Source organism: Anguilla anguilla, chromosome 13 (genome assembly GCF_013347855.1).
Source record: "Anguilla anguilla isolate fAngAng1 chromosome 13, fAngAng1.pri, whole genome shotgun sequence".
NCBI classification, from domain to species: Eukaryota; Metazoa; Chordata; class Actinopteri; order Anguilliformes; family Anguillidae; genus Anguilla; species Anguilla anguilla.
The window spans coordinates 37,526,413-37,544,373 of NC_049213.1; the positions used below are offsets into that span (position 1 = coordinate 37,526,413).

Sequence of the window (17,961 nt, forward strand, 5' to 3'; positions counted from 1 at the left end):
AAATGCGATATCACCAAGAAGGCACAGAGGCCCGTTTACAAACGCTGAGCGCTAAGGTTAACCACACAAACAACGATTTGCATTGTAACAAGAAAGTATGAAAAGAGAGACAATCTGTTCTACACACCTGTACCAATAACATTATTCAAAACGAAATCCAAGGAAAGAGAGAGAGCGAAGAACGGATATGGGCCATGGGGGAAAGCTGAAAAAGTGCATCTTAAGTCTGTGTCAGAAGATGGGCAGGGTTTCTGCTGTTCTGACTGCAGTGAGAAGCTCATGCCACTTGGAGAAGAGGGGCTATGGATATGAGCATCTGACACCCCTCTCTGCAGCGCCCTCTCTGGCAGGGAGCAGAATTTCAGCTCTCAAAGAGGCCACTGACTAAAATACATTAAAATACTCCTGAAAAGTAAAACCACATGAAACGAAAAAAAGGGAAACCCCTTAATTAAACAAAGCGCTGTTTCTCCAAAGAATGTATGTTGTACGTGCGGTCACCACTCATACCGAGGAGTAAACATATATGAACCCATAAAGTCACAGGATTGAGTCTTAACCTCTGCTATGCATTCAACCTCATCCCACTCAGGGCTGGGCGGCTTCGAGCCAGTAAGGGTTCCCCTGGTTACCACTTCATTAGTTCTGCCCAGCGATGTGCCAGGTGCACCTGTTTCAGGTGTGTAGGTGTGAGAGGGGAAGCGCAGTCTCGAGAGGCAGAGCTGCTTATTCTAAGGGAAAAAAAAGGGGGGAACAGGTAAAAAAAATTGGTGGAAAAAAAGTGAAAAGGTGAGTGTGGAAAGTTGACACAAGGCACACGACTCAGTGTCACACGCAGTCACCGCAGTGTAACTTTCTCTCCCTCTCTGCCAGGGAAACAGAAATCTCTGGGCAGAGATCGGTTACACGTAGAGGCTCAGAGGTTCAGCTCAGGGTCGTGTCAAGCAAAATGGAAAAAATGGGGTTCAGTCCAAAGGACTGTTTTATGTGAATTAGCTTTTTTAATTAAATTAATTAATTAATCAAGCAATTACTTACTTGTAAATTTTGTGCAAAAAGTGGGGCATAGTATGTCCAATTTCCACCCTAATTCGGAAAATCCGTTTACTATTTGTATCCATGTTCATGCGTGATCGCCCGATTTGGGACAGTGGAGACAGCCGTGGTTCCCCTCCGAAAGATGGGGTGTCACCAGCTGCTTCTTTTCATATCGCAGCCCACAGCGAGAGTCAGAGGAAGAGCTCTTATAAATGAATTTGGCATGCAGTCCATAGCCAGCCATCCGACCAGCAGGGGTCACTAGAGAGCGATGAAACGCGGACCCCTGACCGACTGAACCGCCCCTTACCCTGGGCAACACAGTCGACTATTACACATCGCCCTATGGAGCTACTGGCCACAGTCAGCACAGCGCAGTCTAGTTTCAATCTGAGACCATGAAGTTCAACCATGCAAAAAAAAAAAAAAACCTTTCTATAAATAAATGTGTCCATGCATTACATGAAATTGCTTTGCATTTATGCTTGGACGGAGTGTAGCACAGTGGGTAAGGAACTGGGCTTGTAACCGAAAGGTCTCAGGTTCGATTCCCGGGTAGGACACTTCCGTTGTACCCTTGAGCAAGGTACTTAACCTGCATTGCTTAAGTATATATCCAGCTGTATAAATGGATACAATGTAAAATGCTATGTAAAAGTTGTGTAAGTCGCCCTGGATAAGAGCGTCTGCTAAATGCCTGTAATGTAATGTAATGCTTAGTCGATGTGCATATCCAGGAACACACAGCACAAAGCGTACCAGCCATTTATACGTCTGAACATCCACGCGGTGCAGGTTAAGCAGTTGCCACAGCAACATTCTGCTCAGGGTCTCCGCCTCGTCGCAAGGGCGAATGGCGCCGCGGCCTCAGACGGCTTCCGGCTGGAACAGTCCGAGCCCACGTCACGGAGCACTTAGGAGACGCGCATCAACCCGCAGCCACTTCCTGCAGAGCAGACGGCTGAATTTACCGTCGCCCGCCCCCCCCCGCCCCCCCCCCCCACCCGATGTCCCAGACGTGCGGAACCCGCCTCCCCGTAAATGGGGCGGGCGTCTGGGTGCGCCGCGCAGCTGTAACGAAACGGGGCGAAAGTAAATCCTTCGTCTCCCGTGACGACGTGACGCCTGAGACTCTTGGACACGTTCCCTGTCTTAAGTGTCCCGCTCCACAGAATGTATGGCTGATTGCAGTAGAGCAAACGGCAAGTTTCCACTGCAGCGGATGTAAGGTTTATGGCGCCTGTGACACGGGGGAGGTTAAGAGACACTGGACTCTGTAGCCGTCCCAGTCAGTCACTGATGCAAGTGGGCTACACATGGGGACTTCTGAAGCCAATTAAAAATACAGATATTCACATGATGTCTGAAAATAGGGTCCTTACTTGTGGGGTGAAAGGTGGAGATCGTTCTAGGGGGCCCACAGCTTGGGGGGGGGGGGGGGGGAGAAAATCTAAGAAATATATTGTTTTATTAAAAATGGGGGGGCCCAGAGCAATATTCTTTCAGGGGTCCCAGAATTCCTTGCTACGCCCCTGTCTGAAACAGAGACATGAGGAAAAAATAGTTAATAAAGAACCCAGACAAGGCCGATGACTGACAGTGGTGGATCTACAGAAAGGTTTACTACACGTGTGATACCAGAGAGGTTGAGAGAACTACACTTTCGCCCTCTCAGTCAGCTGTTGACAAAAGTGGGCTACACAGGGACTTGTGAAACTAATTAAAAACAACTAATTAAAAACTAATTAAAAAGAGAGAAGACAGAACCCTGACTTACTGAAAGCTCCAGCCTGTTTGGGGTTCGTGAAAACTGGCTCCCCACCATCACTACTCGACTATCTAACTCAGCGTTGCGTATTGAGGGACACAGGAGGCTAGCTGGCCTCCAGCAGAGCCAGGTCACGTGACAGGAAGGGAATCGATGTGATGTAATGAGAACCAACCCAGCAAGGACACGCCAAATGGCTGGTGGACTGGCGCAGTGCCGCGTGACAGTGGTGACCACCGGGGAGAGAGAGGGACTGTTATTGAGGTCAACCCAACAGTAGATCAACCGGGAAAGCACCACCTCAATAAAATTCAATCTACCAATCGATGCCTTTCATAACTGAATAAAATAGGCCAGTTGAGCGTGATGCAGAGATCGCATGTATTGGTGTAGACTAGAGAGCGCTGCTCAGGAACCAATCAGAACAAACGGGTCGGTGCAAGGAAATAGGCAACCTTGCCACTATGAAGTAGCCCCAGTATCTTCAGACTAGAGATAATCCCTTCACCCGACAGGGAGGCAATACAAGGAGAATCAATCATGCATAATTCATGGGGCTGTTCGAGTCGGTCTAACGAGCGCAGGGGCTGAATGTATTTGTTGGCCTTCGCCCTACCCCCCCCCCCCCCCCCCCCCGACTAACAGATCTGCTGAAGATCCGTGACTGTCCCCCTTCCAGCACCTCCAACCCAAATTAGATGCAGTGTTCCTGTCAGGATGGCAAACTATCCTCGGTCAGCCAGAACAAAGGAGGGAGATGGAAAGATCCGGTTTCGGGTTCCGAGTGGTGGGGGTGGGGGTGGGGGGGCGGGTTTCCGGAGGAATTGATTGGTTATGATCTCAGATTACAGACCGAAGGGAGGACAGAGGGACGCCATTGGTTGGGACTTCTTCAGTTCATATCCTCTGGGGTTTTCCACACCCGGAAAGGACTGCCTGGACAGAAGCCCTGCTTTTTAATATTTAATTACAGTGATTTAATGGAATACCGTTTTACCTCTATAACTCAATGAGACACCGAGCAGGCCAGTTTAATAGACACAGTTTGGAAGCTGTTGGCACATGAATGCACCCTAACTGCAGGTAAACTAGTTTGGTTAAGTACATTTATCAACTTTCCTATAAAAGTATGATTCTGGAGAAGAAGCAGAAGGGGGCCTGTAGTTAACCACCAATGCACCAACCTCGCTAGCATTCCTCATATGCAAATGTTATATATTTCAGTATTTTGAAATAAAATATACTGTATTATCAAAATCATAAAAGATATTCATAATATATGGGCAAATTTTCAAATTAGTGCTGCTTTTACATGTCGTAATATATGCCTTAAATACACATTACTGTGAAATATATTTATCATTATGTTTTGGAAAAAATAACATATATATGTACTGGAATATATTGTACATATTGTACATAATATTGTACATATTTACAATATATTCCAGTACATTCAATATACTGCAGGTTCTCATCCCCAGTTGCTTTGAGGATCTCCACCCGTTGCATTGTGGGACAATTCTGCATCAGCATGCTCTGGCCTGGCCAGATCCAATGAGCAGGCCATGGTCACTGAGCATTAATTGAGCCCACCCCAGTTCAAACCCGGGTCCAATCGGCCCATCTCTCTCACCTCAAAAACACGCCTCTGGGTTAGTTACTAGCCCTGTCCAGGTAACAGAAAGGCTAGAGGATCTGCAGAATTATTCCACAACCTTGATTCCTTCAGGGTGACCTTTTTCTGTAGAGAAGCTGAAATCTATGTTAAGACATCTACACCTGTTGGTGAAACACCAGGTGGTCGAACACATCATATTTTCCATAGATAGGCATCAGCCTACAAGGGTTCTCTCTCTTGTTCTGGTTCTCTCATTTTTTCTGTCTCCCTGTCATCTCTCAGTCTCCCACCCTCTCTCTGATAAAAATCCTCTCTCCCCCCTCCCTCTCTCTCTCTTGCTCTCTCTCCCTCTTCTGCCTTTTCCTCTCAGTCTTTCCCTCTCACCACCCCCTCTTCTCAAAATGGATTCCTCTGCTCCCTGCCCCAGTGCACCTACCCGCCATAAATCTGGTCACCCTGGCAACAGAGAGCAGTCCGCCATCCCCCCCCCCCCCCCCCCCCCATCCTTTTGGCTGGGTGTTTGAATGATGTAATCACGCTGAGCAGCCTGTGTTTGTGAGCAAGTGCAGGACGCCTACAGTCGAAGCTCGCCATCAGGCTTACAGGGGCGTACCTGACTGCCTTCACCTGCAGATGGCGCTGCAACACTCTCAGGTCAAAAAGACGAGGGGGGGGGGCGGTTGTGCGCTTTGGGTGGAGTCTCTAAAATAATGCGTGCAGTACACTGAGGCTACACTCACATACTCATTCACATACTCTGTATAGCTTCCGCACTGGTACAGCACTTAAAATCACTTAGGATTTAGCATATACATGCTACAAACCTATAAATCACAATTCCTCAAGTGCTTTATTTAATTCAGCTCATTGAGAACCTGCTGTATCAATATCAATAGAAATGAGCTACTGAAAAACTATTTTTAAAAGTTATGTCACACGGAGTGTGGGCTTTCCTCCAGGCAACCCACATTTTCACAAGTGCGGACGTCATGTGACTGTTGCCTTAGTGACGGCTATTATGTCAAGCATATAATATGCATGAAAGCACACACCAATCTGAGGAGTTACTGTGACCTCCCAGACACACACACATACACACACACACTGGTGTGTGCGCACTCACTCCCTGTGTCAAAATGAATATGCTATCCATTAGAAACAAATACAATTCCACAGGCAGGCAAATACCCATAGTGTGGGTTTAACACAAGGCTAACAGGCAACTGTAGGCCTGTCCCTTTGCCAGAGGGGCTGCACATTGCCACTAGCACGAGCATTATCGAGAGCAATATCACTAGCGCTATCAACACCACTAGCACTAGCACAATCAATAGTAATAGCACAAACATTATCTGTAGCACTATCTGTAGTACTAGCACTAGCACAATCACTAGCAATAGCATGAAGACTATCTGTAGCACTAGCACTATCAATATCACTAGCACTAGTGCGTTCTGTAGCACTAGCACTATCAACATCACTCGCACTAGCGCATTCTGTTGCACTAGCACAATCAATAGCACTAGCACTATCCATAGCACTAACACAATCAATATCACTAGCACTAGCGCTATCTGTAGCACTAGCACTATCAATAGCACTAGCACTATCTATAGCACTAACACAATCAATATCACTAGCACTAGCGCTATCTGTAGCACTAGCACTAGCACGATCAATAGCACTAGCACTATCTCTTTCACTAGCACTAGCACAATCGATAGCAAGGGCACAGGCAATAGCACTAGCAACAGCACTATCGTCCTCTGGAGCCTGTTCAGCCAAGCGCTTCTGTATGCATCTGAATGGCAGCTAATCAGCTACACGAGTCGCTTGTAACTGATGAAGTAGCGGTTACTCAAACAAATGCTTCTCTTCCTAGGCAATGCTACGGCTAATTATGCAGGACTACCAGCAACATTTACATTTTAGGCATTCAGCAGCCACTTGTGTGACTTTGACTACTTGCTTCCTTTGCATTTTATCCATTTATGCAGCTGGATATTTAATGGAGCAGTTCAGGTTAAGTATTTTGCTCAAGGGTACAATAGCAGTGCCACGCCTGAAAACTGAGCTAAAGTCAGTACTGGCATTCAATCTAAACTAAATCAGGAATCCCTTTGCACTTGGTAATTAGATTTAATATTATTTCAAATTGTACAGTATTTACAACTAAGAACTAATAACAATACATTTTTTTACATCTGGATGTTTCACTCAGATTCTTGGCCAAAGCTGAATAAACCTGGGGTGGGTGGGCCACCTATTTGGAAGCACTTCCCTTTGAGAGGTCATTTGTTAAATCCCTACGTTTTACCTTAGAGCTCTGTACCTGTGACAGGGCCTATTAAAATGATGAGAGGAGAGGGAAATCACCCGAGTTAGTTTAGGCCTCTCTCCCCCCCAACCCCCCCCCCCCCACCCCCCACCCCCGCCCCAAACTCTCACTTTTTATGGATGAGTTTATTTAATGAGATCTGCTATAATAACTCACGGACGGCACCCTCATAACGAGCCACGCTACGCCGCTCAGACACGGACTCCCCGCGCGTCCATCTTTCACCTCCGACAGACCGCAGAGAGGGGGCCCCGGCTGGGGCTGGGAGCAGACGGGACGGCCCTCACTGCTTTTCGGGTTTCCTCCCGCAGGAACAGCTGCTTCCTTCCCCCAGAGCCACAGCCACCGGCCCTCTGCAGCTAGCTCGTTAGCGGAAGAGTAGCACGTCCCGAGAGATCTTTATCTTCCCCCCTACCCCCCCTGAGGACGGCGCCGGTGCTATAATAACCATCTGGGCCTGTAGTACTGCCTGCAGTGGCCAGAGAGTGAGAAGCAGGGGCACTGCACCACACTTAAGGAGAACGATGTGGGGTGCAGCCCGCAGGATGGGTGACACTGAAGCCATACCTGTGTGACACCCCCCTCACCCCCCATTGGGGCAGGGGTTCGATTCCATACCGAGGCTGAACTATGATCCCGTTTTTATCTGTTACACTCTCTGCTTTCTTCCAGTCTGAATAATAATAATAATAATAATAATAATAATAATAGTAATAACAACAATAATAATAATGAATAATGAAAAAGGAGAATGGACTCCGGTCAAACATTGTGCATCCCAACCCCAAGGCTGCAGAGGTGTAGAGACTTGCACAGTTCAGGAGCGCGATGTACAGCTCTCACGCACATAAGCTATTTATAAGACATACTCAAATATTTAAGTCATTTAATGATTTAATACAATACAAGTAATAACTGAATAATTAAGTGAAAGTCTTTGTATACAATGATTTGTTAAATGCAGAGTTCTTTGAGATAACAAAAATGAAATTCGGATTTGTAATCTCATTAAATATCTGAATTATTAAATACTTGATCTGAACGCAAGTCAACACAGACAATGACTCATCCCCTCCCAACTGGATGGGAGGGAATGAATCATTTTGGTTGGCATGGTGATCAGCTTACACTGAAACAATTGAGAGCAGAATGGCTTCATGCATCTATTGAGAAGCATGTAGGAGCGTGCGCGCCAGTCTGTGTGCACGCATGTCGATGTACGTGTGTGTGTGTGTGTGTGCGTGTGCGAGTGTGTGTGTGTGTGTGTGTGTGTGTGTGTGTGCATGCGTGCTTTCGTGTGTGTGTACTTGTGTGTGTGCGTGTGTGTGTATGTGTGTGTGTGTGTATGCATGCATGTGGGTGTGTGTGCGTGTGTGACTATGTGTGTGAATGTGTGTGTGCGTGTATGTGTGTGTGCGTGTGGGTGTGCATGTGTGTGTGTGTGCATGCATGTGCGTGTGTGCGTGTGTGCGTGTGGGTGTGTGCATGCATGTGCGTGTGTGCGTGTGGGTGTGTGTGCGTGTGGGTGTGTGGATGCATGTGCATGTGGGTGTGCGTGTGCGTGTGTGCATGCTCATGAGCATTCTAGAACCTCCTTGCATGTCTGCAGGATCCCCTCATCAAATATTTGCAGTCTTTCTGCCGCCCATTTAATTAACCGAACAGGGGCATTCGCTCTATTAAATATGCATAGCAGAGATTTATACTGGCCAGCGCAGGCAATGCCAGAGTATGTGAGGGTTTAGGACAATGAGAGAGCCCATGAACACCGCTACAGAAGGGAACGTCACACCCTTGGAGCCAGAATGATACTGCAGTCAGATCTCTTTCTGTGGACAATTCTGTGGTCTTTATCTCAGCGAGCAAATCATGCACAAGTATATCCCTTAGCAAGGGACCTTGAGAGTGATGGAATATTCAGGAGGGTAAAAGTCCTCCCAGGGTTGTGAGGTCTGCAACTCGCAATAGAATATTCCGGAATATTCCAGTTGCACCAATCCCCCATCTCCGAACCACAGTCACACATACAGAGACCAAGGGCCTACCTTCTCTTCCTGAAAAAAACAGACTTCAACAAACCCCCCTGGTCACTGAGTGAGGTCTGCAACTCGCAATAGAATATTCCGGAATATTCCGGTTGCACCAATCCCCCATCTCCGAACCACAGTCACAGACACAGCGACCAAGGGCTTACCTTCTCTTCCTGGAAAAACAGGCTTCCATAAACCCCCCAGGTAAGTGCTGTTCCTGTAGAACCTTGTTCCTGAAGCCGCTCACCTGGGAGAAGGACAGAGACAGGGCGATTTGTTTGTTGTTTTTCTTTGATCAGATTCACAGATCTTCTGTTCAGCTCATCCCTTCCGGCTAAATCCACTACATCAGTCAATCCCTGAATTTTTAAGGTCACTGATAAGTGAATCTGTATTGATTAAATAAAACGGACACAGGCACAGACACACACTCACGCACATGCACACACACACACACACACACATGCATACACACACAGACAGACACACGTGCATGCACACACACACACACACACACGCATGCACCCACACAGACACACACAATGTCAGATTGTCCGGTTATCAACTACTTAGTCTCCACAGGCATGAGGGACTCACGCTGTTCTTCTGCCTCCACGTTGTTGAACATACAGAGCCCCCGAGAACTGAATTTTTAATGCTCAGTCACATGAGTTCTTTTGCATTACATGGGACGGCTGGTTTGTTCTCCCAGTTGGGTTAGGAACAGCCTTTTTTGCATATCCATGTACAGTTTCACACATCAGCACATGAGCAAAAGCACTGCACAGACGCACGCGTACCAGCCCCAAGCATATTACATTACATAACATTACAGGCATTTAGCAGACGCTCTTCTCCAGAACGACTAACACAAAATTTTACACAGCACTTATGTTGCATCCATTTACACAGCCGGATATGCACTGAAGCAGCGCGGGTTAAGCACCTTGCTCGAGGGTACAACGGCAGCGTCCCTACCCGGGAATCGAACCTGCGACCTTTAGGTCACCGACTGCGACCTCTGGGTTACAGGTGCACAGGTACGCAGAGGTGGGCAGCAGGCCGGTCTGTATGCAGCGGGACGCGCGGATGCGCTGCGGCGGCCTCTGCGTTAGCGCGCGCTGAGTCACCGCGCGCGCCGGACGAGGTCAGAGCAGAGCGGCGTCCTGACTGTGCCTCGCCACGGAGGAGCGCGCTTCTGCTGTCTCAGCGTTCCTCTGGGGGGGGGGGGGGGGGTGGGACCTTGAGGAAGACGACGCGCGTGCGTGTGCGTGCGTACGTGCAGGGGGTTTTTTTTTTTTTTAAAAAGCGCCCGCATCCGTCTCTCTGTGTTCTCCTCCTCCCACGCCCGCACCTCGCGTAACCCGGGACGCTGACGCTGGAGGAAGGGGGCGTGTCCATCGGCGAGCTGCCGCACGCTTGGCGAAACATCATCCGCGACGCACGCGCTCGAATTCCGTGTGAAACCCGGCCCAGCCAGGCTGTGTTTCCCCCCCGACTGGGACAAGAACTGCTGACTCACAACTGCCTTTGTTTTCTACAACAACAAAAAAAAAGGCCACTGCAGGTGTCTCTATGAACAAAGTAAAAAATAAGACTGCAGGCCTCTCCTGAAATTACATAGGTGAACAGACGTATGTAACCGGAGCTTGGAATCATTGTTTTCTTTTGGACCAGAAAAATGTAATAACGAGAGAGAGAGAAAGTGAATTGTTGACATGAAACAGGCAACACGTTAATTAACTGCCTTGCCTAGATTTCATTATCTGAGACTAAAGCCAGGTGCTGGGCAGGGTCTTAGAGGAGGCGCATTGACTCCACGCACAGGGATCCCTTTGCATTTTATGAATTTAGCAGACGCTCTTACCCAGAGCAGCTTCCACAGCTTACAATCTTTACACACAATTCATTTATACCAGCTGGATGCGTACTAAAGCAGCTGAGCTTAACCCTGGAATGTTTTTTTAAAAAAATTCAAAATTCTAAGTCAGTGTTCTATTACTCCATTTCTTTCAGTTGCCAGCAGTGATAATTAAGTCAGCCTTAGAATGTTTAGCTACAAACATTCTAATCGCATTATTGTGACCTGACGCCTTAAAGGGTTTAATTGCCTTTCTCAAGGGTTCCGTAGCAGCGGCACACCTGGGAACCGAACCCACAACTACAGAATTACAAGTGCAGTTCTCTAACCAGTACGCTGCACTGCCCCTGCCCTTGCCTGCCTTTAGACTGCCAGGTTACTGACTGGAGCAGGTAACGGGTATAGGCACAGCACACTGGTTCAAAACCCAGGGCACACACACACACACACACACACACACACACACCCGTCTCCCACCCAGGGCTATGTGGGACACACCATCATCGACACATCCGAATGCTCCCCCTCCCCCTCCCCCACCCAGCTGGAGTTTTTTTTTTTTTAAAACAGCGCCCGTGTTCCACGTGACACAATAAGACACTATCTTATTCCCCCCCACCTGCCACCCGCGCGAGCGGACGCCTCCCCTCTCCCCAGAACGATGAACGATGACACAACTCATCCAATCAGGAACGGCTGCAGAATGAGGAAACACACAACAATAATAATAATAATAAAAAATGGATTCGATAGCGCAGCCTAATACAGGATCAGCGATAAGGAAACCCAAACAGCCTATCAGCAGTCAGCTCCGGACCGGGATGATATATTAGCCCCATTAAAAACCCGGATTTGGAGATGGAATCTGGAATGAAGGCATTTTCTGAGCAGCCACAAACGGATGGTGCTGCGAAACAGCTGGCGTGATTATGACACCAGCAGAATTTCATCTGTGTTCTCCATGTGCTGTACACTGAAATATCAGATAACATTTCTATCAATGGCAGAACAAAATGAAAATTATTGTTATGATTCTACGAGCACCACAATGATCCAGTGTGACACCTCAGATTTTTTCCGTGCCGAGGAGACAATGTATAATTTTGTATGCAATACACACTGTAATCTGCTCATAAGTGTTATTATTTTTAGTGACTTTTGTACCACTGGCACAGTCATATTACCAATGGTGCAAGACCAGTTTCTGAAGTACAAACACACACCTGGCAATCAGGCATCTTATTTCGGTTCATTTGAATATTAAATACTCCATGGATTCCAGGGTAGAATAATCCTCACCCTGCACTACCTTATGAATATTGATAAAACTGAAATCAAGCAAACATTATGGATACCGGTAATGTTCTTCAGTAAGAGACCCCCCCAAATTGGATCGGAAGCATCAGGGGCCATATGGGTGAATATTAGACTCATCGCACTGAGGACCGCTAGCGGTAGCCGCTGTCCTGGTGCACATGCACGTCCTCAGGGCGTCTGTGAGCTTTCCAACGTCACATGTCCAGTGTGCAAGCGCCAAACCGCGAGCTTCAGCGAACGACGCCCAGCAGCTCATCTTACAGTCTCACCTGTCTGTCTCACCGCTCTCTGTCACGACACTCCCTCATAGTTGCCCTCATATGTATATTTATATATATATATATATTTTTTTTTTATATCTTTCGCTTTCTTTCCGCCAGAGAGAGATTAGGGGAGCCGGGTTCAGTGATGGACAGATAAATTGACTTTTTTTTTTTTTTTTGTCGGCCTGCTGGGGGCTGAGAGAGAGAGGGGGAGAGGGAGGGGGGGGGGAGAGGGAGAGAGAGAGATAGAGGGGGTGGAGAGAGAGAGAGAGGGGGGAGAGAGAGGGAGAGAGAGAGACAGAGTGAGAGAGAGAGAGAGGTGTGTGTGTATGTAAGATAGAGAGAAGAGAGAGAAAATGAGAGAGAGGTGTGTGTGTGTGTGCATGTAAGATAGAAAGAAAAGAGAGAGAATGAGAGAGAGGTGTGTATATGAAGTGTGGAATGGTATGAAAAGGAAAAGAACAGCACAGTTCAGATGTTCTTTACAGCAGAGCCTGATTTCAGTGCAGGTTTGGAATAATCATCTCGCTGAGCTTTTTAATATTCCAACTGTCTGCACGCCAAAAGCTGAACAGCGATGTTAATTTGGGGTAATTTTCATTATGCCTGTGACCTCACCATCCATTTTCACTCTCTCGCTCTTGCATTTAGCCACCATTTCATTTCCAATATACAAAAGAAACCTTTATTTTTGACATTATACTCAACAAATGTAAAAAAACAGGAAGCAGGTAGCTGTGAGAAATGTTTCATATCAAAGTGTGTCATGTTTGTTCTTTAACTGTCTCCTCCTGACAACTCAAGAGCAAAGCATTAACAGAAATGAAATTCAGGTGATAATAAAAGTGGAATTAGGAAAAGTACAAGCCAGAATTTCGCCTGGTATTTCGGGTAGGCCGCAGACACATCTCCTCCCGCAGTAGAGAGGTGCAGGTTGCCCCCCTCGTTGGAGTTTGGTTCCTCCCAAAGTTAATCCCTCTCTGTCCCACCCAGGGAGTCACTCCTTGTCACTGTCGCCCTATGCTTGCTCTTGTGGGGGTTTAGGCCAGGGTCTGCTGGAAAGTACATTGTGGCAAGCATTTGTAAAATGCACAGCGCAAAGAAATTTGTATCCACGGCAGGACCTTTTGGACACTCACCAACGCCCCATTTTCACTCACATAAAATGAGGCACTGCACAGACCCTCCCACTGCCCTTAATGTGCATCTGCTGGGCTTGTAGGGTGCATTTACCCACAGCTCTGGTACTCCGGGAATTAAAATGCTCTCAGCATATGGACGCAAAACAAGCAAGATGTGGTTCCTTATTGGAACAAGACCAGGTCAAAACCTAGTATGTGGCTGGACCTGACGCACTTCATCCGGCCGACCAATGGTGTGACTTCATAACTCGGCCGACCAATGGTGTAACTTCATCACTCACTCAGTCACTCAGTCACAGACATTCGCGTTTGTAGGGCTGGCCGCGCTGTTGCGGTCCAGCCAAAAATAAACCCACTCGTCCCCTGCCTCTCCAATCAAAGCACCATTAGACTGGTTCTTCCTCATAAGCTGAAATTGAACAAATCAAATCATATTGGCAGGGGCTCATGCATTTAACATTAATTAGAAAAATAAACATCTGCACTCTTCCTTTCTGCTGAAGCCCCTCCCAGAAGCAAAGCAGGCGGGGCGGAGCATCTGGCCTTGCATCTTTTTTGGGCGGAGCTAAACTCCAACATTCGCTGAATGCAGGGGGTATAAACAGCGCACACGCGTGCACACGCTCGCGCTGTCACACACATAATCATTCACAAGCGTGCAGTTCGCGCATACCGTCGTAAACCAAACGCCCCTACATTATATTCAACATAATAATTAATCATCATCTTTGTTCTCAACGAGTTTTCAGAAATGTGGGTACTAGTTAACAGTCCTAAGGTCAAATGGAAACAAATGTAAAGAAAGGCATGCTCGATAAGGGCTGTTCGTTAGCTAGCAAGAAGACCCTTGAGTGAAAGGCTGTCGGTAAATTCATTCCGACACTACAAATTAACCTTTTGCCATTTTCCGGAGCGACCGGCGAAACCCACATCGCTTCCCACGTCATTTTTAAGCTTCATTTATCCCTGCCTGTCCGCCGCTCAGACGGTTTTCCTCACAGAATCTACGGCACCCGACAGAGTTTCAGACAGGCAGGCTTTATTAAAAGCCTTTGGCTCGGAGACGCTAAGGGGACGGTAACGTTTGCTCTTCGTTTCAGAACGCTCGCAGGAGCCAAGAAAGAACACAACGCCTCACCTGCACAGAACAGCCAACAGAGAAACGACTCCGAATCTGTGTCGCACCGAAAAACCCTGGTCTGATCATTCTGCGACTGAACTCTGATAAAATGCTAATTGTCTCTTATTTCCTTTTAACTGATTATTGCCCTTTATTACAGTTATGCAACATCACAGTGCTTGCATAATTTCAAAGAAGGTTATAAAGGAAAAATTGTTCTGTATCATACCATCACTGTTTTTATAGATCTTTGGGCTCGGCCCATCATATTATTTTCTTAACTATAATTTTTTGGCATAAATATTCACTCCCGTGTATTTGTGGTTCGGGGCATGTAACCTTTTAAGCCACCCCCACCTACCAAATAAATAACCGACAGTCGATTATATGAATATTTATGAGGAACATTATAAATACATGAAGGATATATTGTTTCCGCCACTGGTGCAGCGCTCTTCAGTTCGGCTTGTGGCGGCCAATGAGCTGGCAGATTTTATTGGCTCCTTATTGCTCAGCTTGAAGTAACTGACTGATTTCATTAAGCAACCAAGACATTAGCATATTAATAGACAATGGATTTTCTATGTGCATAATGGCCGCACGTAACAATTAGCAAATCAGGCTAATCCAGCCGTCCTCTGAGGATTAGAACACGTCTGAAGAAACACAGTGATATTGTTTCTACAATAATGCCCGCCATTGCAAAAAAAGCATTATGTTGACACAAATAGGTCCATTACATGATTTTTATACCACGGCAGTGTTTCTTTAATTTCATTTTAAATATTATCACTTTTTAAAAAAATACACAACAACACACTTCCACCCCTCCTTTCTATGGCATACCCATGGGGTTTGGACTACCGGGGTGTGAAAAAGGCCACTTAACAATAGCAAGAGCAGCAAAGCACCATGTCCGTACAAAGCACGCGTCCCTGTTGCAGTGAAGCACTCCAATGGCCTTGGAATCAAATCCCAATCCCAGCCACTACTGACTGTGGACGGATCTGCCATTGGTCAGAGCATAGCTAGCCACAGTGCCCAGGGTTCGAGCAAGCAGGGTATTCCCTGGGTTATTGTGTAAGAGGGATTCCAATCCTCGATCCAACAAGCAATGACCCCCCCCCCCCCCCAGCGAGCGGTGTGCAGTTCTGGTGTTGGAGCCCAGGCTGATAGCATAAGCTTCAGGATGTGTGTGTGCTACTCTGAGCTCAATGGAGGACATAGCAGAGATGTCAGGATGCAAAAGCCTGTTATGGCTGTATAACATATAGTTCACTGTTTGTTAAACACAGCTTTAAAAAGCAAATTACCTGTTGTTAAAATAATGCAGGTTACCATTGTAAAACCATGACTTTAATGCTCTAGCAGATATAGCAGAGCCAGTGATTATATTGCTAAAAATCTGGAATTTTTTGACATTTTATACAGCTTTGGGTTAAACTCCACACACTTCTGGTTTTAGCCACGCCCACTCCCAGTTTTTATCCGAAATCAATTACAAATACACTTTTGGCTGAACACACGCAAATACAAATAGTGACATCTCCCTCTCCACCCCTGTTAGACATGTGAGTCTAAATCCTTCACTAAGGTCAGGTTGTATGATGCTGGCCACCTTCAGACTGTAAAAAAAGACTGCACATGATTTTCAAATCACTGTCAAAAGTATATAATAATAATAATAAGTAAGAACTCATTATTTATGAAGGCCATCCCATAAAATAGATGGATTGATACTGCTAAATAACAGGATTTAGAGTTTTTCCCCCTTCATTAAATGGCTTTTCACAGGAAACATTGGCGCTGTTTTTAAAATTTTTAATTTTTTTACGAGATTTTTTTTTTTTTCATCTTTGAGGGGTGTGGAAGGAATTGGCCATTAAGCACTGGACTGACGGCAGCCTTTTGCGTCCAATTAGCTCGCTGGTCACATGACTAAGGTTGGGAAAGTTGATCCATCATTGGCTGCTACAGGTAGACAACGCACAGATCCATTAGCGTCCACTCTCGCAAGCCCTCAATTGCATCGGAGCTTGACAGCAGCCGGCCGTCACCGGATCAATAAGAGGCCGAAGTCCTGCAGAGGCACATGAGGGCCTCGGGGGAGAACCTGCTATTCATTAGTGGAGACTGACGGCTCTTTAATGGACAGGATCCCCGTTTGAGCTCGTGCTCACCGGAGGAACGCGTCGGGACAGACTACGACAGTGCGAGCACGCCGGGAAGCTAGGGCGCTAACTTCTCAAGCAGGACACATCTGGAGCGGATCTCTCAGGATCCCGCAGGGCCGAGGATCCGACTCGATCCCGCTGAATCTCAGAGTTTTTCCATTCAAGCCAATCAGTCACGGCGTTGAGCCTTATTCTGTGACACCAGGTGAGGAGGGTTGAGATGGAAGACAAGACATCCCGGAAGGTTTTTTCTTTTTTTTTTTTTTAAATATAATGGGAACATAAATCACAGCAGGGCAAAGGACAAGAGGCAGGCAATCTCCACTTCCCAAGAACAGCCCCGGAACATAACGAGGACGTCACCTTGGAGACCGTGACCATAACAGAACCCTGCACAATAGGATCCTCAGCCTAGACGCCTCGACCTCGTCAAAATCTACCAAGATTGTGAGCCTGGAGTGGCCTGGAGGTGCACTCGTAGATTAAGGTGTAGCACGTGACCCAGGAGGGCACAGAGGACCCTGCGACATTCGAGGCTAATGGAGGAATTTCTGGATGGGAATACCATGGCCATGTCTGGCCATCCTTGAAATAGAGAAACACGTGCAAGAAAGGATGTACCACTAGATAAGGGTGCTTCTCAAGAGATCTCCAAACATGGAAATGAAGACTAAAATGAAAAAAAGGCCATTCCTCGCTGTAGTGTATAATGGTTTCCGTGAAATCAGTGGCACCGTGAGATCCCAGGAGATTGTAAGGTCCCGGGGACCTGTAATGAGGTGGAAAATCCAAACGAGCGCTTTCGTAGTGGTGACTGCAGGAGGCGTGAGCGCTAGGCATGTTAGCACAGATGACAAACACTGTCCCAGGCGGGAGGGGGGCAGCTGGCTTCACGTTCATTTGGGGAAAAGCAATAATTTCATTAATTAGATAAGTGAAGGTGCGTCATGTCATCCGTCATTCTCACCCCCAACGCCACCCCCCCCCCCGCCCCCCCCCACCCCCCCCTCCCCCTCCAACCCAACCGCTTCACATTAAGCCTGATGTTTGCATAGCACAATTCACCCCTCCAGCTAATCCAATTACAGACAGACAGACTCTCGTGAACTTGGGAGGAGGGCGTATTAGAGAATTGGAACAATATGTTATTTTCCTGCATGCACTGCTGTTTGATATGATCAGAATAAAAATGGGGGCTAGATGCTTTAGAGGTGTTCTGCTATAGGGTACAGGCTCTATTAATCTAGATTCTTATCTCTGTCTCACCCATTTGACAGAACTAATTGCAC

The 17,961-nt window shown here is 47.0% G+C and overlaps 1 protein-coding gene across 3 annotated transcripts in view; it reads right to left on the bottom strand.

The window, feature by feature from the left end:
- Positions 1-17,961, bottom strand: part of LOC118210937 (protein kinase C and casein kinase substrate in neurons protein 1-like) — a 58,195-nt gene that overhangs the window by 31,076 nt on the left and 9,158 nt on the right. For all 3 annotated transcript variants that reach the window (XM_035387469.1, XM_035387468.1, XM_035387470.1), the window contains exon 2: positions 8,960-9,042. The gene's annotated coding sequence lies outside the window, so the exon portion shown is untranslated. The remainder of the gene's footprint in view (positions 1-8,959; positions 9,043-17,961) is intronic.